This window comes from Dama dama, chromosome 18 (genome assembly GCF_033118175.1).
Source record: "Dama dama isolate Ldn47 chromosome 18, ASM3311817v1, whole genome shotgun sequence".
Taxonomy (NCBI): Eukaryota; Metazoa; Chordata; class Mammalia; order Artiodactyla; family Cervidae; genus Dama; species Dama dama.
In genome coordinates this window covers 27,647,806-27,670,988 of record NC_083698.1, presented here as the reverse complement: position 1 = coordinate 27,670,988, position 23,183 = coordinate 27,647,806, and the positions used below count along the sequence as shown (strand labels likewise).

Genomic DNA, 23,183 nt, shown 5'->3' with positions numbered 1-23,183 from the left:
AAATGAAAGTTTGGTTAATATTAGTGTGTCCAAGTGAACATATCTTTCATACAGATGGAAATGTGGCATTAATAATTAGGAAAACTGTTAAGCTAGATATATACTTGTGACAGTCATCTGCACAGAATGAATAATTAAACATTTGAGGATGCGTGCATGCGTGTGAAGTTGCTTCAGTTGCATCCGACTCTATATGACCCCATGGACTATAGCCCACCAGGCTCCTCTGTCCATGGGATTCTCCAGGCAAGAATACTTGAGTGGGGTGCCATTTCAATTTGAGGATAAAATTGCTTTAATAATCTGACAATGTTATATACAAGTACAGGTGAAGTGGTGTAGTAGAGAAGTCAAGAGTTTTGCTTCTAGTGCAGTGTTATCCAATGGAAGTTTCTGCAGAAATGGAGATATTCTCTATATCGTCCAAGATGTAGTCACTAGGCATGTGTAGCTATTTGAGCACTTGTACTGTGGCTATTAGGGGTATCCCTCATAGCTCAGTTGGTAAAGAATCTGCCTGCAATGCAGGAGACCCAGGTTCAATATCTGGGTTGGGAAGATGCCCTGGAGAAGGAAATGGCAACCCACTCCAGTATTCTTGCCCGGAGAATCCCATGGACAGAGGAGCCTGGCAGTCTATAGTCCCTGGGGTCCCAAGAGGTGGACACGACTGAGCAACCAAATCACCATCACTACAATGTGGTTACTGAGGGAACTAAATTTCTAGTTTTACATAATTTAACTAATTTAAATTTTAAAAACCACACATGGCTAGTGGCTATCATATTAGAAAGTACATTTCTAGAGTCAAACTGCCTAGACTCAAATTCTGCATTCCCCATGAATATAACTTTGGGCAAGCCATTTAATCCTTACTATAACACTAAGCACAGTGTCTACAATTCAATACCTCTCTTCCTTTTCTGAAGTATGTAACTACTTGCTTCATTTTGTCAGCTTAGGACAAACAAGCCATATCAATTACCATAAGACGTCAGTGTAACATCAGGATTTAAAAAAAAAAAAAAAAGAAGTGAAGGCAGAGGTCAAAATGGTGAAATAGGAGCTTTCTACCATCTCCCACCCCCACAACACTGATTTAGACAATCACTCACAGACAAAAGTACCTTTGGAGATGTCTGGGATGGTCCAGCAGAGAAGTTTCAGCTCACTATTGCAGTAAAAATCTGAGACTAAATGGACTAAAGACAGGAAGAGAAATAGTCTAACTTTCTCAGCTATACAGGAAGCCACTAAAGATACCCATTTCTTTCTGGCCCTATCTAGACTACTGAGGTGTGCTGCATGATTAGGGGGCTGGGAGTAGCTGGGATAATAGCAGCCAGGGCTCAGAATGGAACATATCAAAGGGAAGCAGATCCTACTAGTGATATGGCAGATCCTACTAGTCTTGATATGATCCTACTACTTGTAGGATCATATCAAGAAGCCAGCTCGAAAGTCTCTTAGGATGCCTTGCCTATGGATTTCCTCAATTGGCCCACGAGTACCCCCTACATTCTGCATGCCTCACCCACTCTCTACTACCCCCCCCAACCTGCGACTGGCTCCCTGTGTGCACCCCTGAGGATGGTATAAGCAAGGCTTTACGAACAGCTAGTGAACATGCATGCACATGCACAGAAAACTGAGAGAAGTCTACAGGATTGTGAAAAACCAGGCAAAACTGAGCACTGCCCTAGGAAGATAAAGAAAATGAGAAGCTGTCAATATGTGGTCTGGATGTGCAGGATCAAGAGAAGGCACACAATCTTAAGAATCTCCCTCCATGAGGAAGCAAGAAGTGTAAAGGAGACATATCCATAGAAAAGGTCTAAGAACACCTAAAATTCCCTAACAGGGCTGAAGAAGTATATTTCTTTCCTGAAGTCAGTCAGGAAAGACTAGAAGAGATGGTTGCTTCTTCAAATGCAAAGACAGCAATGTAAAACCTCAAGAAATATAAAAAATCAAGGAAACTGGATATCATCAAAGGAACACAATAATTTTTTAGTAACTGATCCCAAAGAAATGGAGAACTGAGATTTTTCTCATAAAGAATTCAAAATAATTGTTTTAAGGAAGCTCCCTGAGCTACCAGGAAACAGAAAGACAATTCAACAAAATCAGGAATAAAATACATGGACAAAATGAGAAGTGTAAAAGAAATAGAAATCGTAAAAGAGAGACAAATTCTCGAGCTGAAGAATACAATGAATGGAGATACATGAAATAGAAAGAATCAACAGCCTATCAGTCAAGCAGAAGGAGAAATCTATGAAGTAGAAGACAGGTCATTTGAAATTACCAGTAAGAGAATGACAAAGAAAAAATGAAAATAAAATGATGAATGAATGAACAAGAGTGAAGAAGGTGAAGAAGGCTTACATGAACTGTAAGACACTATGAAGAGAAACAACCCAACATTATGAGTTATAGAAGGAGATGAGACAGAGAAAGGGGTAGAAAGCTCATTTAAAGAAATAACAACAACAAAAAAAGAATGACTGAGAACTTTCAATTTCTAGGGAGAGATTAGACACTCTAGTTCAAGAGGCTCATAGGTCTCCAGTTTCAACCCCAAATGATCTTCTCCAAGATACATTTATATAATAAATTGTTCAAAATTAAAGGCAAAGAGAGAATTTTAAAAGCAATAAGACAAAAGAAATTTCTCACATATGAGGGAACTCTCATAAAGGTAACAGCAGATTTTTCAGCAGAAACCTTGCAGACCAGGAGTAAGTGGGATAATATATTTAAATCACTAAAAGGAAAAACAAAAATAACTTTCAACCAAGAATACCTTGGCAAAGCTGTCATTCAGAAATGAAGGTGAGATAAAGATTTCCCAAACAAAAGCTGAGGGAGTCCATCACCACAAGACCTGCCTAAGCTGATAGGAATTCTTAAAGCTGAAATGAAAGGACACTAATTAGTCCCTTTTCCAGGGAATCTTCCTGACCCAAGGATTGAACCCTGGTCTCCCGCATTGCAGGTAGATTTTTTACAATCTGAGCCACCAGGGAAACCCTAAGTGAAAGTTGCTCAGTCGTGTCCGACTCTTTGTGATCCTATGGACTATAGTCTGTCAGGCTCCTCTATTGATGGAATTCTCCGGGCAAGAATACTGGAGTGGGTAGCTGTTCCCTTCTCCAGGGGATCTTCCCAACCCAGGGATAGAACCCATGTCTCCTACATTGTAGGCAGATTCTTTATGGCCTGAGCCACCCTAATAACGTAAATATATAAAAACAAAGAACACTGGTAAGGTTAAGTATATTGTTAAATGTAGAATACTCTAATATGGTGGTACTACTTAATTATAGTGTAAAGGACAAAAATATTAAAATAACAGTTGCTGCAATATTAGTTAATGGATACACAATATAAAGTGAGTTAAATTATTATATTAAAACATAAAAGGTGGGGGAGGAGGAGTAGAAGGTTAGAGTTTCTGGATGTGATCAAAGTTAGCTTGCTATTAGCTTAAAACAGACTGACAAAAGATGTTTTAAATAATCCTCATGGTAACCACAAGGTAAAAACCTACAGTAGATACACAATAGATAAAAAGGGGAAGTAAAGCACATCCTTATGGATAATCATGAAAATACAAAGGAAGATACCAAGAAAAGAAGAGAGAAGCAATGGAACTACAAAATAGCCAGAAAATAATAATACGGTGTTAGTAAGTCCTCATCTATCAATAATTACTAAAATATAAATGGATCAAATTCTTCAGTTGAAAGGTATGAAGTGGCTGACAGAGTAAGAAAAAACCCCCAAGACCCAACTACATGCTGCCTACAAGAGATTCACTTCATCCTTAAGGACACACAAAGGTGCAAAGTGAAGAGATGAAAAGAGATATTCCATGCAAATGGAAATCAAAAGACCACAGGAGTAGCCACACTTATATCAGACAAAATGGACTTTAAATCAAAATTGTCATGAAATAAAGAAGGTAATCATTATATAATGATAAAGAGATAAGTTCATCAAGAGGATATAACAATTGCAAATATTCATGCACCTAGCACTGGAGCACTAAACATGAAAACAGATACTAACAGATTTAAAGGGATAAACAGATAGCAATATAATAATAGTATGAGACTTCAATATTTCACTTTTAACAGTGGATAGCTAAACTAGATAGAAAATTAATAGAGATACTGAACCAGAACTATACTTTAGACCAAATGAAACTACCAGACTCATGTATAACTTTCCATCCAATGGCAGCAGAATACACATTCCTTTCAAGCATGCATGGAACATTCTCCAGAATATATCATATGTTAGATCACAAAACAAGTCTTAGCAAATTTAAGCAGATTGAAATGCCAAGTATCTTTTTGGACCATGAGAGTATGGAACTAGAAGTCAATAATGGAAGAAAACTGGAAAATTCACAATGTGTGAAAATTAAACAACATACACTGAACAACCACTGAATCAAAGAAAAAGTCAAAAGAGAAACTTAAAAAATCTTGAAACAAACAAAAATGGAAACACAGGATGTCAAAATTTATAGTATGTAGCAAAAGTAGTTCTAAGAGAGATTATAATGATAAATGCCTATGTTAAGAAAAAGAAAAATCTCAAGTAAATAGCCTAACTGTACACATCAAGGAACTAGAAAAAGGAGAACAAACTAAACCTAAAGTTACTTGGAGGAAGGAAGTAAGAAAGATCACAATGGAAATAACTGACACTGCGACTAAGAGACAACAGAAAAGAAACTACGGGCTAATTTTTTAAAAAGATAAATGAATTTGACAAATCATTAGGTAGACTAAGAAAAGGACTCAAGTAAAATCAGAAATTAACAGTGTTAAAAAAAGATTAAAAATTTATTAAAGGGACTTACTTCCCTGGCGGTCCGGTGGTTAGAACTCTGTGCTTCCGCTGCAGCAGGTTCAGGTTTGATCTCTGGTCGGGGAACTAAGATCGTGGATGCTGTGAGGTGTGGCCAAAAAAGAAAAATAAATTAAAGGAGATACCACAACTGATAATATGGAAGATCATACTATGAAAAATTACATACCAACAAACTAGATCATCTATAAAGAACAAATGGATAAATTCCTAGAAAAAGATACAACCTATTAAGACTCAAGACAACCAATCAAGAATCATGAAGAAATAGAAGAGCTAAACAGATCAGCAATAAGTAAGAATATTCAACCAGTAATCCAAAACCTCCTAAGAAAGAAAAGACTAGAACCACATGGTTTCCCCATAAATTCTACCAAACAGAGAAGAATTAATGTCAATACTTCTCAAATTCTTCCAAAATTTGAAGAGGAAGGAACACACCAAACTCAATTTGCAAAATCAGCATTACCCTGATACTAAAGTCAGTATGGAGGTTCTTCAAAATATTAAGTGTAAAATAGCCATAATGATGCAGAAATACCACTTTGTGTACTTAAACAAAGAAAATAAAAACAGTATTAAAAAGAAACCTGCCCTTCATGTTTATTGCATGTATGGATGTGAGAGCTGGACTATAAAGAAAGCTGACCACCGAAGAATTGATGCTTTTGACTGTGGTATTGGAGAAGACTCTTGAGAGCCCCTTGGAGTGTAAGGATCTCCAACCAGTCCATCGTAAAGGAAATCAGTCCTGAATATTCATTGGAAGGACTGATGCTGAAGCTGAAACTCCAATACTTTGGCCACCTGATTCGAAGAGCTGACTCATTGGAAAAGACCCTGATGCTGGGAAAGATCAAAGGCGGGAGTAGAAGGGGATGACAGAGGATGAGATGGTTGGATGGCATCACCAACTCAATGGACATGAGTTTGAGTAAACTCCGGCATACCTTGTTTTACTGCACTTAGCTTTATTGCACTTTGCAGATATTCAGCTTTTTACAAATTGAAGTTTTGTTGCAAGCCCTGTGTTGAGCAAGTCTATCAGTGTCATTTTTTCCAACAGCATTTGCTCATTTCATGTCTCTTCTGTGTCACATTCTGGTAATTTATGCAACATTACAAACTGTTTCATTATTATTATATTTTGTTACAGTGATCGATGATCAGTTCTATCAGAGGCTATTACTGCAAAAAGATGAAAACTTGCTGGAGGCTCATATGATGGTTAGCATTTTCAGTGATAAAGTATTATTTAATTAAGATATGGGCATGTTTTTAAAGACATAAAATAGACTATAGTACAGTGTAAATGTAACTTTTATAATTTTTTGAAGACCAAAACTTTTATGTGCCTTGCTTTATTATGATCTTGGCTTTATTGAAGTTGTCTGGAACCAAATCTTCAATATTTCTGATGTATGCCTGTATATAAAATCTAAAAAAGGTTAATTCAGAGAAACAGAGTAGAATGGCTGTTTCCAGGGACTGGGAAGTGGAAAAAAATGCAGAAACAGTAGTCAAAGGGTACAAATTTATAGTTAGAAGTTAAATAAGTTTTGAAGATCTAATGCACAGCAGTGTGATTATAGTCTGCAGTCATGTACTATATGCGTCACAGTTGTTAAGATATTAGATATTAAGTCTTCTCACACAAAATGAAATTATAATTATGTGATGTGCTAGAAATGTTAGCTAATGCTACAGTGTAATCATATTGCAATATATAAAGGTATCAATTCAACATGTTGTACACTTTAAACTTACACAATATTGTATGTCAATTATATCTCAATTAAAAAAAAATAAGAGTTAACAAAGTAAGAAATTTGATTGAGTATTAAAAGAAGAGAATGTACTTCAGCTAGACAGATTTAGGAAAACTATTAAAAATAATCACTATATGACTTTAAGGATAGAGTATAAAAGAAATAAAATGGTTTATACTTTTAATCTTTATAGAATTATTGGATACTAACATTCATGGGGTCGCAAAGAGTCGGACACGACTGAGCGACTGGACTGAACTCAACTGAACATTCATCCAATACTAAACAATGTCATCATTAGAACATATATTGCATAACTTTTAGAATATATTTGAGCCTTTAGTTCTTTCAGGAAAAAAGTCCCAATTAAGATTCTTCACAACTTATGAGAAGGAATTAAGAGCAGAATACCAGTTTGCCATCTCAAATATTCCTGAGGGTGAAAAAACCCCAAAACCATCTACAATTTTCAGATCTAAAAATGAATACAAAACCTATGGGGGCGAGAAAACAAGCATTGTGGGAAAATATCTTTGTCTTTCACTTAGAAAAATGGCTACTTAGTAAGACAGATGTGCTGTATAATGACCGTGGGAGCATTTAACAGCTGACAGTCTTTCGAAAATTATAGGTCTTCACTGTCATCTTAGACCTTTAAGTTTTCACTACTATTGTCAATAAAAAAAATTTAGAGTTTTTTTTGTACTAGAAGTTTATTTTATGTTCAGCAAAATATCACTTTTATGACAATCTTTGGCACTGATACAAGGTATATAAATTATGTGTGTGTATACATATATGTACATATTCAAAACACCTCTAATATTATGGGAGCATAATATAGTAGGAAATTTGTGAGAAAGTTTCTTTGTGAGAAAGTTGCTTTTAGTGACACCATGCTCACTTAATGGCCCCCAGTATCAACCAAATTCTCAGTAGGCTTTGCTTACCACATTTCCTCTGAATTCTAACCCTTGTTCCTCTAAAATCCATGGGAATAGATTGGTCAGTTTACTTTGGTTTGAGCCTAAATGAATGTTTTAAAGTGACTCTTTAAAGAAACCCATTAAAAATCCTCCCACTCTGGAAGTCTTCTGCCAAGACTAACTCAAAGCCACAAAAGATTTAGGGCTGGTTCCAAATTGTAACCTGTAAGAACTGTGTAGGCCTTTAACTCTGCAAAAACTCCATCTTCAACATAAACACAGAACATTAAACACAAGGTAATCTAACATATTAAACAAAGTAATCTTTAAGACCTCAGAGCATTTGGTATGAAACCATGGAACTCTATGAGGGAATTCTTCAAGTGTAAGTACTTCTTCTGAGTAAAATGAAAGGATCACAGTGATCCCTGGAGAAGAGACGGGATCTTGGACAGGGCAGAAACCTGACCCTGCCATGGAGTCATTTTGTGATCTGGGTCTACCTACATAGTTTCTTCATGTTTGCTTTGCTTCCTAATAAAGTTTTTGGTTATAATAGTAACTAATAATCTGTCCATTAGCTATCTCTTCACATTAAAAAATTTATTGCTTTGTTAGCAATAGTAATAACTGGTTGCATACATCGGCAGTACTTGTACCATGTGTGAGTGGATGGTTTCTTACATACTAGCTCTATTATGAGCATTATTCTGCTAAACACTCTACAAAATATTTTATGGAGGCTTTGATAAATATTAGATATCATTATTACAATTATGAAAATTATTTAACCATTGCTTTATAAGTCCTATTTTCCTAAGAAGCTATTGAGGCTTAGAAGACTTAAATAACATTGTCAAGTTGATACAGTTGTTAAAGTGACAGAGCCAAATTTGTCTACTTGAAAACCCATGCTCCTAACCACTACTACTCTGCCATTCTACAAATTTGAAACTCACCTTGAACTCTGAAGTGTGAAGTACTCTGGGGCACATTAACTCCTTGGCTTCAAAAGGCGAAAGAAACTCCTATACTCTCAGGACACTGTGATGCTCTTTTTTCCCCACTGAGGATGTCTCATACAGTAAAGAATCTACTTGCAACATGGGAAACCTGGGTTCAGTCCCTGGGTTGGGAAGATCGCCTGGAGAAGGAAATGGCAACCCATTTCAGTATTCTTGTCTAGAAAGTTCTATGGACAGAGGGTCCTGGAAGGCTACAATGGGGTTGCAAAGAGTTGGACATGACTGAAAGACTAACAGTTTCCTTTCTTTCCTATGATCATGGTGGCAGACTGAGATTAAAACGTTTATAATTGGAACAATAATCTGCACCCTCTACCTCACATGCACATTTTGAGAATATAATTAAATGATGCATGTGAAAGAGCTCTGGAAACTATATAACAATGTCTATACATGTAAAACACCAATCAGTAGTACTGTCTCCACTCCTATCCTCATTCTTTGGTGGGTACTGGTTTAAATGCATTATACACAAATGCTCCCTTAATCCTTATCACAAATCTGTGAAGTGGCGTAATAATTCCATTTCAAAAATGAGGAAATAGATTCAAAGCGTTTAACTTGCCCTAACTCAGACAGTTAGTGACTGAGATAGAAATTTTACTCATTTATGTCTGGCTCAGATGAAGTGATATCAAAACCATATCTATAGCTAGATAGCTGGATCTGTCTATAAGTGTATACATAATGTATGCATGACATTAATATTATCAATCCAATGTTTAGAGAGAAGCTGTTACTAGGAGATACTTTAGGACCTAAAAGCTGGCAGCTGACTGCATATATGACTCAACAATAAATCTTCAGAATCAGGCAAAGTAGGCTGGTGGTTTCCTTGTGTTTATTAAATTGTGATTCTTGGAACATGTGTGTCAGGATATGGACTTCTTGATAAAATAAAGATTTTGACCTTCTATTTAGACTCTTGAATCAGAATTCTGGAGAGTGTGATCTATAAATACACATTTTAAACACACTCCACAAAGAATTTGAATCAAATTAGAATTTGAGGTCCATTGTATAAAGTAATGGGCAGCTGGTTCTACCCCTGGTTGTTTTCATATGCAGAATTTCTTTTTTAAAGTTCCTCTTCTAAATAGAGGAAAAATAACTTCTCTGGGACAAAGAAGTTGTTCTTATTTCATAACATGAATTATGAAAGATTACATTAATGTAATTCTTGTGTGTAAAGTCTCCCTGTCAGGTAGCCAGGTAGGTCATCAACTCCACACTCATTTAAAGATTAGCTAAAAGAAAATGCATAATTTACCACAAGATTAATTTCCTCCAGGGAAGGAAACACTAGCCAGTCACATGTAGGGGCCACTTGCTTCTCAATAGCCCCTTCCTAAATAAATTGCAAGATAATCCACCAGAATCGAATGAACAATTAGGTAAATTGTTAGAAACAATGCCTTTCCCATAGAGTTTTGTAAAAATTTATGTATCACTTCTAACCAACAAAAGGAGAAATTATTTTCCCTTGGGTGACTCACAGTATTTTATTCATATCAAAAGAGGTTGTAGAGACTTCTTAGACCCTAGGAACATGAAGCATATCACTTCATGTAGTTGCACATAAATAAGTACCAGGGTTGGAAAGGAAGCAGGGGAAACAGAAGAAACCATGTGTAAGAGGCTTTGTTGTAGTTTCTGTGAAAAGGCCAAAGCAAAGCAGGATAAGCAGGCTTAGAATTGGCTAATCTGAATACTTTCTGTGGACGCTGGGGTATTGTAGGTTCTGTCTAGTTGTCTGGTACCTGACCTTCCTTGTGGTGATTAGGGCAGAAGGACAGTGGCATACTCAGCATGTTTAATACTCAGCCTAATAAAGGAGATGGTTAAGGATATGGGCTCTGGATTTCATAAGGTTTGCATATAAAAGGAACACTCCAGGATGAATCGTCTATATCTCTAGGAATTAGTTAACCCTGGGAGGGGTATTCCCTCTAGGATCAGTAAAGCATCAGAAAATAAAGAAAACATAAAACATGAAAAATACAGAAAATGTTCTTGGACTGTTTCTATAAAACAGGACAAATTTTTGAAGTCATACATTAGATGTACTTGTAGCATATGTGGGTGGATGGTTTTCTATATACTAACTCCATTCTGAGGTAATGTGTTAATGTTATATTACTTCTCAAAGACTTACAGAGTACTTTAAAAAATAAATTTAAATTCTTAATAGACTAACCTCTATAGTGACATTTTAAATTTAGAGCAAGAAAAAAGTTAAACTTTACAGCAGCATTTGTCGTTCAAGTCCATCTGTTCTGAAATTTGGTGTGTAGCCAAAGAGTAGTAATAATTGGAGCAACAAAGAATTGAATGTCATGAGATAAGGTGGGAGGAGACCTGCTCCAGAAACCTGTAAATCTAAGGAACAGCTACCTCTCAACAGTTGCCGCTAGAGGCACTGGAGTAGGAGGTGAGCTAAGATTCCCTTGGTTTCTTGATGAAAGGGATACTTTATTACACAGAGCTAAGGCTATCTAAAGAATCTCTGAAAAGGGGGAACTGGGTAAAGGATTCATGTATGGAGTAGAAGTGGTTAGAATGTAGCCAAAAGGGACTGGATGAGTCGGAGAAGCCTAGAAGGAAGGCTCTTTGAGTGCAGTATTCCTCCCTTTTCCAGATGTCCTCATCTGGTTAGAGTGATGGTTTTTCTTTTACCTTCCTGGAACACCTAGGAGAGATTTTATGTTTCTTGGAAGTCTGGCTTCTAGTACCATAGAGACGTCTATAAGTGACTAAAAGGCCTCAACATCAAGGGCAGCAGTGGTGTGGCATGAATTGTTTCAGCACTGGTGGTCTGAAGGACCAGGTCACCTGCCTGCTTTACTTTTCAAATTTTATGTGTTAAAAGTTGGATATTTCTGAGTAGAACATATTAGTTAGGACTCTTTAGGTTAATAGTGACAGAAAGCCAGTGCCAAACAGCTTAAGCACAAAACAAAGGCTTAAGGTTGCTGGGACTGGGGACTAGTATTATTTTCTCCAAGTCTCACTCTACCAGCAGATGTGGAAGTCTGTGGGCCAAAGCACTCATGTTGGAAACCCCAAGGTGCTCACTGGATTAGGATGATCCCTCCTGTAGGTTTTCCTAGGTGAAGACAAAGAAGCAGAATTCTGAAAGCTGACTGGAGAAGAAAAATGTTTCCAGGTGGATATTGGGATCATAAAAATCAATCAGGAAGCCCTAAATTTTCTTTTTACGTTGTCTAATAAATATTTATTGGCCACCTATTGAGAATGTAGCATAGATTAAATCGGAGAAGGGAAATGACAACTCATTCCAGTATTCTTGACATTTGAGTTAGATAGATTTGAGCACGAATCCTGCTTTATCCATTTCTGACTTAACTTTTTGGCACCCAGGTTAATATAGTATAATATTTCTTAATTTACAATTCTACCCTGAGGTTCCGGAGAAATATTACATGTCAAGCCAGAGCCTGAGATCACAGAATTAATGAGCACCATTGTTATTTCCGCTCTCAGTGCTATGTAGTCACTTTAGATATCTCTCTCCTTTACTTTATTTACTCTTTGCTTATCTGCTACCTATTTTTTTTTTTTAGTATTAGATTGAGATATAAAAAATGAAGTTTCTAAAGAAAGCTATATAAAGTCAATAAAAATACCCTGCTCTCTGAAAAAAAGGGGAAGCTATTGACTATATATATTACAGAATTTTGTTGTTAACAACAATCTATAGCTCAGGGTTTCTTGCCCAGATTTAGATCAGAAACTTGGAGGAGCTTTTAAAAATACAATGTCTAGAACTCCATCCCAGACCTGGAGAATCAGAATTTTTGGCATACGGCCCAGAAGTATGTCTTCTCTTAAAGCTCTCTGGGTTCTGAAATGTATGGAGACATTTAAAAAACATAGACAGCAGCGTTCCCCATGAGACTTGCTGTACAGAATCTATGGGAAAGGATAAAAATAACAAATACTTGATATTTACCACAATCCTGAGCTTAGGCTGGAGAGGATTGTTAACCTCCAATTTTGGGGTTGAGTCTTAAGACTAACAGATCATAGGTGATCTATTTACAGCCACAAAAAATGATACATTTCAGTATTTGTTCAAAATATTTGCTGACTTCCCTATCTTGCCCTTCTCTGGAGCTCTACCCTGTGAAAGGAGTATACTCACTATTCTGTTAACATTGGGCTTGGTCCTATAACTTGTTTTGATTGAGGAATATGAGTGGAAGAGGCCATACTGCTTCCCAGCAGGCACTGTGAGGCATTTCACTGGTCAATTTATTTTTCCCTTCTGCCACCAGACTATCATGTTCCTGGTCAGTGGCTGCTGTCTCAGTCAAGGTGGCAGAATGATAAAGACTTGGGAAGACAGTAGCAGTCAACCCGTGGAGGCCCTTAATGTGAGCACAAAGGAGACCTTTGCTTAATCTTATGAAATTTTGGGATGATAATCCCAACTCTCTACTCTTTTCTTCTACAGCAACAACAAAAAAGTGAGAATCTGAACCCAGGCCTTCTGTCCATGACTTGCTGTTTCTATTATAATTCTCAATAGGAAAAAAGAGCTATGTCTGATCTAGGAGAAGAAGAAGAAGAGAATTCTAGAAGAAGAATTATTTGCTTCCATTGATGGGACGGCAGTTGGGGGAAGGAATGTTTTTGGTATATATGTGTGTGTGTGTATGTTTGTGTGTGTGAGTCGCTCAGTCGTGTCTGACTCTCTGTGACCCCAATGGACTGTAGCTCTCCAGGCTCCTCTGTCCATAGAATTCTCCAGGTAAGAATACTGGAGTGGGTAGCCATTCCCTTCTCCAGGGGATATTCCCGACCTAGGGATCAAACCCAGGTCTCCTGCATTGCAGGCAGATTCTTTACCATCTGAGCCACCAGGAAAGCCCGTTTTTGGTATACTTAGCTGGAATTTAGAATAGAGATCTCAGATTTCTTCCAACCCCGAAATTCTACTGTTCTTTGATGTGCTTAAAGAAACATCATTGTCTATTTTTGCTACTTGGGCTAATACAATTTGTGGGGTTATATTGTTGAGGCTTAAATGTAGCATTAATCTGGGGCTGACAGAAAAATAAACCACAATATATAACATCCCTTATATGGAAAAAAGTTTTCCAAGTTCCAAATAATAGGCAAAAAAGGTGAACTTTTAAAACCAATTCTTGGTTTACCTTAAGGTTCAGATAAAACTCATCTTATTTTCAAAAACAAAAAAGTACATTTAAAAAGGGTAATTGTTATTCACATTTTGCCCACAAGGGGGCCACACAAGTCAGTACTTGATATTTTCTTATGCTAAACTTATTTACATCTTTAGTCCTAGTGCTTTTTTCTCCCTCTAGAAATCCAGGTTGTCTTCGAAATTTATAACTTGAGTTAAAGAGGCTGTTTTTCAAGTTCTCTCTGTAAAGATAATTTCAGTCTGCTTCATTTCTTCTAAACCCTTCATTACTATTCAAATTTTGATGTCTACAGAAGATTCGAATTCCTGTTTCATTTTCAGAGATTTAAAATATTTTCCCCAAGTTCATTACTTTATAGCTTTATCATTTTAAACCAAGAATGATGAGGTAATTTTAATCAGAATCAAAATTAGTTACTGATGTTTCCAAATTTAAAAACTAGGATTTTGTTTTTAAAAGATACAAAATTGGAAGCATGATGGTAATAATTCTTAGCAAAATGTAAATAATAATAGCTATCATTTATGACCGCCTACTCTGGACCAGAATTTTTTGGTACACAATTCTATTCAATCCTCCCCAAAGCAGCTTGGCAAGGTCATTTTCTTTGTTTGGGATGAGAAAACAGTTCCAGAGATGTTAGTTGTCACAACTACCACATGACTTTAATGGAAAGCCCTGGCATTTGATCCCAAGTCCTTCAGAAGCCAAAGTACACAGGCTTTCCTCTACACCACACTGCCTCTCCCATTTGGCTTTGAAATGGGTTTCTACTCTATCATATTTATCATCTCAAGTTTCTTCCTCAAGTACATATTTTATTTCCAAAATAAATATTTATGCACATAAACCTCTATATCAACAGGAAGCACAGAATTAAAAATCGCAAAATCACCATAAAAGCGTCTAGTGATCTTCCTACAGGAAAGGGATGTTGTGGTTTCCAAGGAGCACATGCAGGGACCCCTTACCAGCAGTCTGTGGGCCACTGGACCACAGGAGGATGGGGAAAGCAGTAGGAAGGGAGAGCACATAAATCTGCATTTTAAGTCCCTTCATGAGCCAGCGTAATTGATGGGAATCATTTGAGTTCATTACTTAATCTATATCCTTCTTATAAATGTTAACTATTAAAGTCAGTTAAAGCCATGCAAACTTCCAACCACTAGATGGCCCTGTTGCTTAAGAAATAGAATTGCCAACGCAGGTTAATGTTCTTCAAGACATTAAAGGCAAGGTTTCTGACAAGGAACTTGTGTTTTTCTTGGAAGAGACAAGACAGACCTATGTGAACAGTTACAGAATAACACAGGAGTGTGCATTCATTTGTGACTAGTTGCAAATAGAAAAGGTATAGGTAACGGGAGCTATAAGTGAGCTATAAGCTCTCAGTGAAATAAATGTACAATGCAAGTTTCCACAGATGTGGGACTAGGGTGATATTCTAATGATTACTAAGAGCTGGCCAAGGCAGGAAGAAAGCAAGCTCATTCCTACTGACATGAGCACAAGCGAGGAGGTGGAGACAAATACTGAGTTCGGGTGAAGCGAAAGATTAATTTGGGGAACAGTGGGAGCTGGCTGTGGAGGAGACAGATTGTATAGAACCAGAAATGACAAATAATAAAGAGGAGGAATTTATTCTTCTTTCTGAATGTGCCTCTAAAAGTTTTTGAGCAGAATGACGTGAGGAATACTTCACTGTAGGAAGATGAACTTTGGGTACTAGGGCAGATACTGAAGAAGGATCACGACTTACTTGAGCTACGTTATCTGTTTTCTTCCCCGTGTAACTATATCCCTTATCCCGGTCCTTTCGCCATTTTTCAGGTTTCCTTCCCACCAAATCTCGATTTAGAAAGAGGAGAGATATCCTCCCTCCAACTTTCCCGTGCCCAACATAAAACTGGCACCTATCTGCCTTCCTACAGAGCAGGGGCTTCTGCTTCTCGCCTGGTCTTGTGCCCAGAGACTTGCCTTCCTCTAGTTCTCCATTCTGAACATAATCTGAATTTGTGTTCAGATATACTCAGCCAGTCAGCTCCTCTTTAGGAAAAGAAAGAAAGAAAGAAGGAAAGGAAGAAGGAAAGGAAGGAAAGGAAGGAAGAAAGGAAGAAAAAGAAAAGAAAGAAAGAAAGAAAAAGAAAAGAAAGAAAGAAAAAGAAAGAAAGAAACCAAACCAAAGATGGCTTTCTTTTCAGTGAGAGAAACATCTCCAAGCCAAGGCGCCTCTACCCCACTTCTACAGTTTCAAGGGTTTTCATTTCTGCTCGAACTTCACCTAAGAAAGTTCTGAAAGCACGGGGCGGGGGATGGAGTTCAGCCGTTCAGCTCCTTTGCTTAGGTGCTCTGAAGAGAAAGCAGAGGGCGGCCGGCGAGCGGAGAAGGTGGCACTTCTTGAACCCCCGGGGCAACTGGTAGGTCCTCACCACGGTCCGGCAGGCAGTCCTCACCACGGTCCGGCAGGCGGTCCTCACTGGAGTCGAGGCAGATCCGGAGCCGTGGGCCTCCCGGACTTTCACAGGCCTCTCACTTTCCCGGGCGCCCACTCGGGCATCCTGTCCTCAGGCACAGATGCCACGAAAGGTGTAGCCGAGGACCAAGAGGATGGAGAAGCCATAGAGGAAGACAGACAACACGTTCCCCAGGGCCACGGCAGCTCTCGGCGGTCCCTTTGCTCGCCTGGTTCCTCTCACCGAGACGGCGTCGTCGTCATCCGGGTCCGACGCCGGCGTCCGGGCGTTGCTGGCGTCCAGGCGTCGCCGCCGCCATAGCGGCGCCAGGCCGGTCCGTCACCGTGCTGGGGTGGCTGGGCGCTTACCCCGCCGTGTGGACCACTGAAGGCGCTCTGAGAGGAGCTCAGGGTAAGAAGACAACGTCTGGTTAAACAAGGCGGACGGTAACGGTAGTGTCCAAGGGCCAGGCTGTGACAGAAGACGCGTACCTCAGTGCCGAAACTGCCGCCCTGCTCTGGCTTGGCTTCCTTTTAGTTGAAAATTATATGATACCGAATGCAGTGAATTTATAAACCGAGGGACTAGCATCTTGTTAATGGCTTCTCATTGACCTCAGTGTCCTAGTCCATGCGTGTGTTGGAAAAGAATTTCCAGACAGGAAGCAGAATGAAGGGAGAATAGAGTTTATTAGAGCGGGAGATGCTGTTAGAACCTAGGGTCACCTCAAGGAACGTGGGTCATCTTGTTTTTATAGCTGGGGAATAAAGAAATCTTTCTGAGTCACTTGCTGACTGCGTGGGGTACATATACTTTCCTTTTACTGGAAAGGAGAGAACAGGACGAATACCTTTCCTTATATGAGACATGTTGCCCAAGAAGGCTTGAAAATTCTGCAACAGTTGCAACATGGCGCGCAGGGTCTGGTGCTTTTTGTTTCTGCATTGTGAGGCTCTTCTGGCTTTTCTCTGTTTTTTGTTTTTTTTGTTTTGTCCTCTGGGCACAGCACCATGTTTAGGACAATGGCTCTGCTTTGGATCACCTAGTCCCACAACTTCTAAGCATCCTGTATGCTGTGCCTTCTTTCCTGGGTCTCACCAGGCTTCGGTCTGTTGGCCGCTGCTCATTTAGTTCTGTGTGGAACCAGCCTCTGTCCCTTTCCCCTTCTCAGGCCAGACTCCAGGTTAATTCATACTTGTTCTGCAGCTTCAGCCCAATTGTCACTTCCTCTGGGAAGCCTTCTCCAGGTATCTGTCAACTTTATAATACGCTTTAGTAGCCGGGGGAGATTTCCTGGTGGCTCAGATGGTAAAGCCTCTGCCTGCAATGCGGACACCTGGGTTCAATCAATGGGTCGGGAAGACCCCCTGGAGAAGGAAATGGTAACCCACTCCAGTACTCAAGCCTGGAAATTCCATGGATGGAGAAGCCTGGTGGGTTACAGTCCATGGGGTCCCAAAGAGTTGGACACGACTGAGCGACTTCACCTTTTTTCTCTCTTAGTAGTCTCAGGTGCTTTTTTTTGCATAGCATTTATCTTCTTAGTTACATCCCATATTTGTGTGACTTTGATAAACCTCTGTGCCTATTAGAATTAAATTGCTTGGTAACAGGGTTCCTGTCTGCATTTGTTCATGGCTATTTCTAAACTCATCTCTGAGATACCTGGAAAAAACTCCCAAAAAACCCTAGCTGTACTCTGTGTCTGTTTTGATCCCAGAGGAGTGGGAGATGAGGTGGTTAAAAAGCTGGAAATTCAGAGCTAAATTTTTCTAGATAAGAGAGTTATTATCTTTTTAGCTTTATTCTAAGTTGCCTGAGAAAAGCAAGTTTACATGTTCTTAACCTGACGAGAAATACTGACCCATTTGTTCTCTGAGCCCTATAGGGAGCAGAAACCTCAGCATCTTACAATCTTATGATTAAATGGCATCGGGCTGTGATTTTTGTACTCTGCAAGTGAGATGAAGCTAAAAGTGATTAAGCCATTTAGAATACATTTCCACAAACAATAAAACCTTCCCTGAATGATTGCAAAACTGTTAGGGATTCTTGGTGAAGACATACGGATTACTGCATGTCCCATGGCATTATGGGACAAATGTTCAAATGGTCTTTTAATTGCAAAAGTCAAATTCAAGCTTTTGGACACAATTTTTAGCTGAGTCTTTGTTGTAGACAGTTCATGAATGTGTTCTTTGAATTTTGTGGAGTGATGACAGGATTTCCCTGTGTCCAATTTATTGCATGGATAGTGAATGACTTAAATTCTTTTCTTGACTTTATGCTGTTAACCTCCTCCTAGTAAGATATGAGTCAATCAGTGATCTCATACAACTAATAGTGTGATTAGATCAGGAATGACAGGACTGCTATGGGAGAGGGCTATCTGCATTGTATATTGTTCTTTCATGTTTATAGCTGCATCAGATTGTATGTTTAAAAAGTGATCACAAACCTATTTCCAGTTCCATGTGCTCCTCCAAAACTTTGCCATATGCCCTCAAAGGTTGAGATTTTGCTCCTCTCTTTGAAACGGTGACATTTTGTGGCTCTCTTGACAAAGAGAAGGTGGTAGAAGTGACACCTGCTGACTAAAAGGGGAGATAAAAAAATGTGATATGGCTTCTACCTAGTTTATTCTCTCTCAGGGTGGTCACCCTTGCAACCCAACAACCCTGTTGTGAAGAAACTTAACCCACAGGGACAGGCCAGGGCTAGATTTATCAGCCCACAGACTCATCTGAGGTCTCAGCTTATTGCCATTATCAGCTCGCATATGAGTCACCCTTTGTTGATTCTAGCTCTAGCCTTTAAGTTCTCCCAGATGAAGCCAGGCAGTGCAGAGATAAGATAAGGAGTTCCCACAAAGCCCTGTCCAAATTGCAGCAAAATAACTGCTGTTATAAGACATTAAGTTTTCAGGTGGCTTGTTACACAGAAGTTGGTAACTGGAGAAATAAACCTAAGTAGGGAGCAAATCATTCTATGTAATCTTGCCTCTGTGCTTTTGTTGATTCTATTTCTTGGGCCTGAAATACTCTTTATTTTCTTCCTCCCCCATTTCTTTCACTTACCTAACCTTCCTGCTTCGTCTTCTTGAATCAACTCAGGACTTAATCTCTTTAGGAAGTCATTCATAGTCCTTAGTCAAATGTCCTTCCTGTGTGTGTAAACCTCATCAGCAGGTCTAGTCACATGGGCTGTCTGGTTCCATTTGAGTTTCTGATGTCTGTACCTATTGGCACATTCATCTTTGTACTGTTAATCTTTCAACACTCAGGGCCTAACATAGTGCCTGGCTCCACCATCTACTACCTGGTGTGAATTTAGCCAAATTAATAATCATGTCTGAGACTCCCTTTCTTTATCTGTGAAAGGAGATAAAAACTCCAACTCATAATGTTTTGTGAGGATTAGCGGGTAAAGTCATCTAAGATACTGACACATGGTATCATCAAATGCTACCTAAGTGTAGCTATTACAGTTCTTAGAATAACCTCAGCATAGGAGAAACACCCATACTTATCCAACAAATAATGTTATATTTTGAGATACATTAGTCAGAGTTCTTGATCCCGCTTTCCTACTCCTCTGTAGGGGAGCTTGGAACCCATTTACCCTTTCCCCACAATATAATTTTCTTTATACACCACCCACAGAGGGAGGGCATGTGTAGCTTTGAAAGGAAACAGTTGGAATGATAAATGGATTTTGAAACTTAGAGCAGAGGTGAAATTCTTAGGAACCAAGTGCTTGAGACACATAAGGCACTTTAAAGTTCAAGATCTTGGCTTTGGGTATTAGAATCCAAGGTCCTGAAGGTGATAAAGCATGGAGATTATGCCAAAATCAAAGAATGTATGATGATGTAAGAGCTAATGAGAGAGACCCAAATCCTGCTCTGAATTCCCTCACTCCCACACCCTTAGCAGAAAGAAATTGGTACATCACTTCCCAGGGTTCCAACGTGTAACCAGGGAGACTAGAATACTGTTAGAAGCCCCTTGGGGGCTTCCCTGGTTGTCCAGTGGTTAAGAATCCACTTTGCAATGCAAGGGACACCAGTTCAATCCCTGGTCCTGGAAGAGCCCATGTGCCACAGAGTAACCTAAGCCTGTGTGCCATAGTTACTGAGCCCACACATTGCAACTACTGCAGCTTGCACACCCTAGAGCCTGTACTGTACAAGAGAAGCTCGTGCACCGCGGTGAGGAGTAGCCCCCACTGGCCACAACTAGAGAAAGCCTTGTGCAGCAGTGAAGACCCAGCACAGCCTAAAAATAAAATAAAGGGAAACCCCTTGTTTATCATGGGGCTGAAGTAGCAGACCAGCCATGGCCTGATCAAGAGCCTTATCTAATATCTCTGAGGATCTCCTCTGAGTCTTGTGTACCCCAAGAGTGAGAGAAAGGATCCAGTGGATATGCAGAGATCCAATGGACTTGAAAGAACTTGGACATGAAAGGAAGACATGGGGGTGTGCATGTGTTTGTATGTGTTTGCTAGAGGCCGTTTGACACTGGCACCTGCCAGCCCATGACAGTAAACAGCTGTTGAAGAGATTTACAGCTCAGCAGATACAAGACACTGAAATAGTTACTTTTTTTCTTGGTAGGATTGGTGTAAATTCCCAGTTGTGGGTGAGTAATTTGAATAGTCTATTTTGGCAGACACTCTTTTTTTTCTTTAATTACTCCTTCTTTAGAGCAGAAGGAGTCTTGCAGTCTTCAAGTAAATGGACAGCATGGTGATACTCAGCTGATTGCAGCAGTACCCCTCTGTAAGCTCAGTGGATTTAAGAGAATCTAGTGACCATTTCCTGTTGATGGCCCTTCCCACAGCATGAATCTATTCAATGTTTCCCAACCAACTTAACCAGCTCCTCCCCAAGAAACCATTGCACAGGCTTTTGTGGAGGCCAGCAGAAATATCCCTCTCCCGAAGACCTGCTGCTTCGTTAGGACTTGTAGCCCTCAGCAACATCGACCTTATCACTGTAATCTGGGAAAGCACATGTTGTTCTCAACAATCTTGGCAACAGGCTTTATGAGAAAATTTTGTGGAAGTTGTCTTTTCCGGTTATAGTTAAACCACCAGGGTCAGTTTCTACTTTGCACTCATGATCTAATGATGAATATAGTTGCAAAGTCTGTAATATCCAGAGGTAAAATGCTCTAAACGCTGAATCATGTGCAAATCAGAAGAGAAGCACTATAGGGGAAGTTGTATAGCGGAGTAATTCCAAGAGGGAGTATTACCAGATTATCTAGTTTCTTGAACCTAGCTCCAAGTTAACGAGCTCGGAGGTCCAGAAAGATATTTTACTTCTCTGTTCTTCAGTTTTGTGTTCTAGAAGATAGACAAAAAAGCACTTTCTCTGTGGGATTTGGGTTTAAATGACAAGTGGCTACAATGCACAGTGACTGGCTTTTTGTGAGTTCTCAATGAATGTTGGGCACTACTATCATATTTATTATTTCTAGCATTTCTGATGGTAGCAGAAAATGTTGATTGCTTGTCTATAGTCACATCCTGCTCCTCTATCTTCCTTTTAACCTGAGTACTGATTTTGTGTATTTATCTGGGAGCTATGTGCTGATAAATCTTGATTGAAAACCTTCTCACCAATATTTCCCCTCTATTTCTGATGGCACGTCCCTACCTGCTTGAAGGTAGGCACAGCCATATGACTTGCTGTGGTGAAAGAAATAAGAGATGATGCTTGTTCCCTCAGTCAGTGGCGTTCCAGAAAGTCCCAGCTGTGAAAAATGGGTACAGAAACCCCTGCCAAAATGTAAGACATATAGCATGCATGAAAAATAAACTTTTCAGTTTCACACCACTGAAGTAACTGGAATGTATTTGTCATCTGTTACCATAGCTTTCCTTGGCCTACCCCAACTAGTATAGACAAGCAGATTCCATAAAAGCTATTTCACTATTAGATAACTGTTTTGTATTGCATACTTATGTCACTTAAAAAGTTCATTTTTTTAAAGAAATCAATGGTTGATTTGTTTTCACAGTCAACTATTTTTTTGTGTAAATTCCCATAAATTATTAATTCGTAGTTGTTTTGTTCATATCATGTCACACTGATTTTAGCTTTTGCTTTGAGAGTTTTGTGGCCATTATTTCTAACAAGCTCAGTCTGCGTGTGTCAAAATTTGCAGATATGAGTTCCAGTAGGAAGATGTGAATATTCTTTAATATTTTAGTCAATAATAAAGGAAGTAGTACATACAAATGAAACAGTACATAAAACAAACTCAGGGACTTGATGGATGGATTCCAAAACTGCCTCTATCACTAGTGGCTGTGTTATTTGGGATAAGTTTCTTAACTTTCTCTGTTTTACTGCTCTCATCTTTTAAAAAAGGGTGAGGGAAGGGTATTGTTAATACCTAACTCATAGGATGTTTTATAATGGCCTATGATAATTCTGTGATTAATTCTATGATAATTAATCGTTCATTTTACTGTATTTTACTTTATTGCACTTTGCAAATACTCTTATTACAAATGGAAGATTTGTGGCAATTTTGTGCCGATCAAATTATCAATACCATTTTTTCCAACAGCATTTGCTCACTTTCCTGGTGGCTCAGATGGTAAAGCATCTGTCTGCGATGCAGGAGACCCAGGTTCGATCCCTGGGTTGGGAAGATCCCCTGGAGAAGGAAATGGCAACCGACTCCAGTACTCTTACCTGGAAGAATCCCATGGATGGAGGCTCTAATGTAAGCAATCTTGGTTTGAACATATTACTGTAAATTTACTTCAAAGAGTGATCTCATACTTAGCATGAACAACTTCTAAATGGAAAAGGTTGAAGGAATGCTGTTCAAAGAATAAATATTAGAGGAATTTCGATCATTTCCTGTTTTGGAGCTACACAGAGTATGCAGGAAAGTTGTGCTTTTGTTGACTT

General features: G+C 39.0%; 1 non-coding gene across 1 annotated transcript; it reads left to right on the top strand.

Moving 5' to 3' along the window:
- The first annotated feature begins 22,845 nt into the window (after positions 1–22,845).
- On the top strand, positions 22,846–22,918 carry TRNAR-GCG (transfer RNA arginine (anticodon GCG)). Its single transcript has one exon. It is a non-coding gene; the product is annotated as a tRNA-Arg (tRNA).
- The last annotated feature ends 265 nt before the right edge of the window (positions 22,919–23,183 follow it).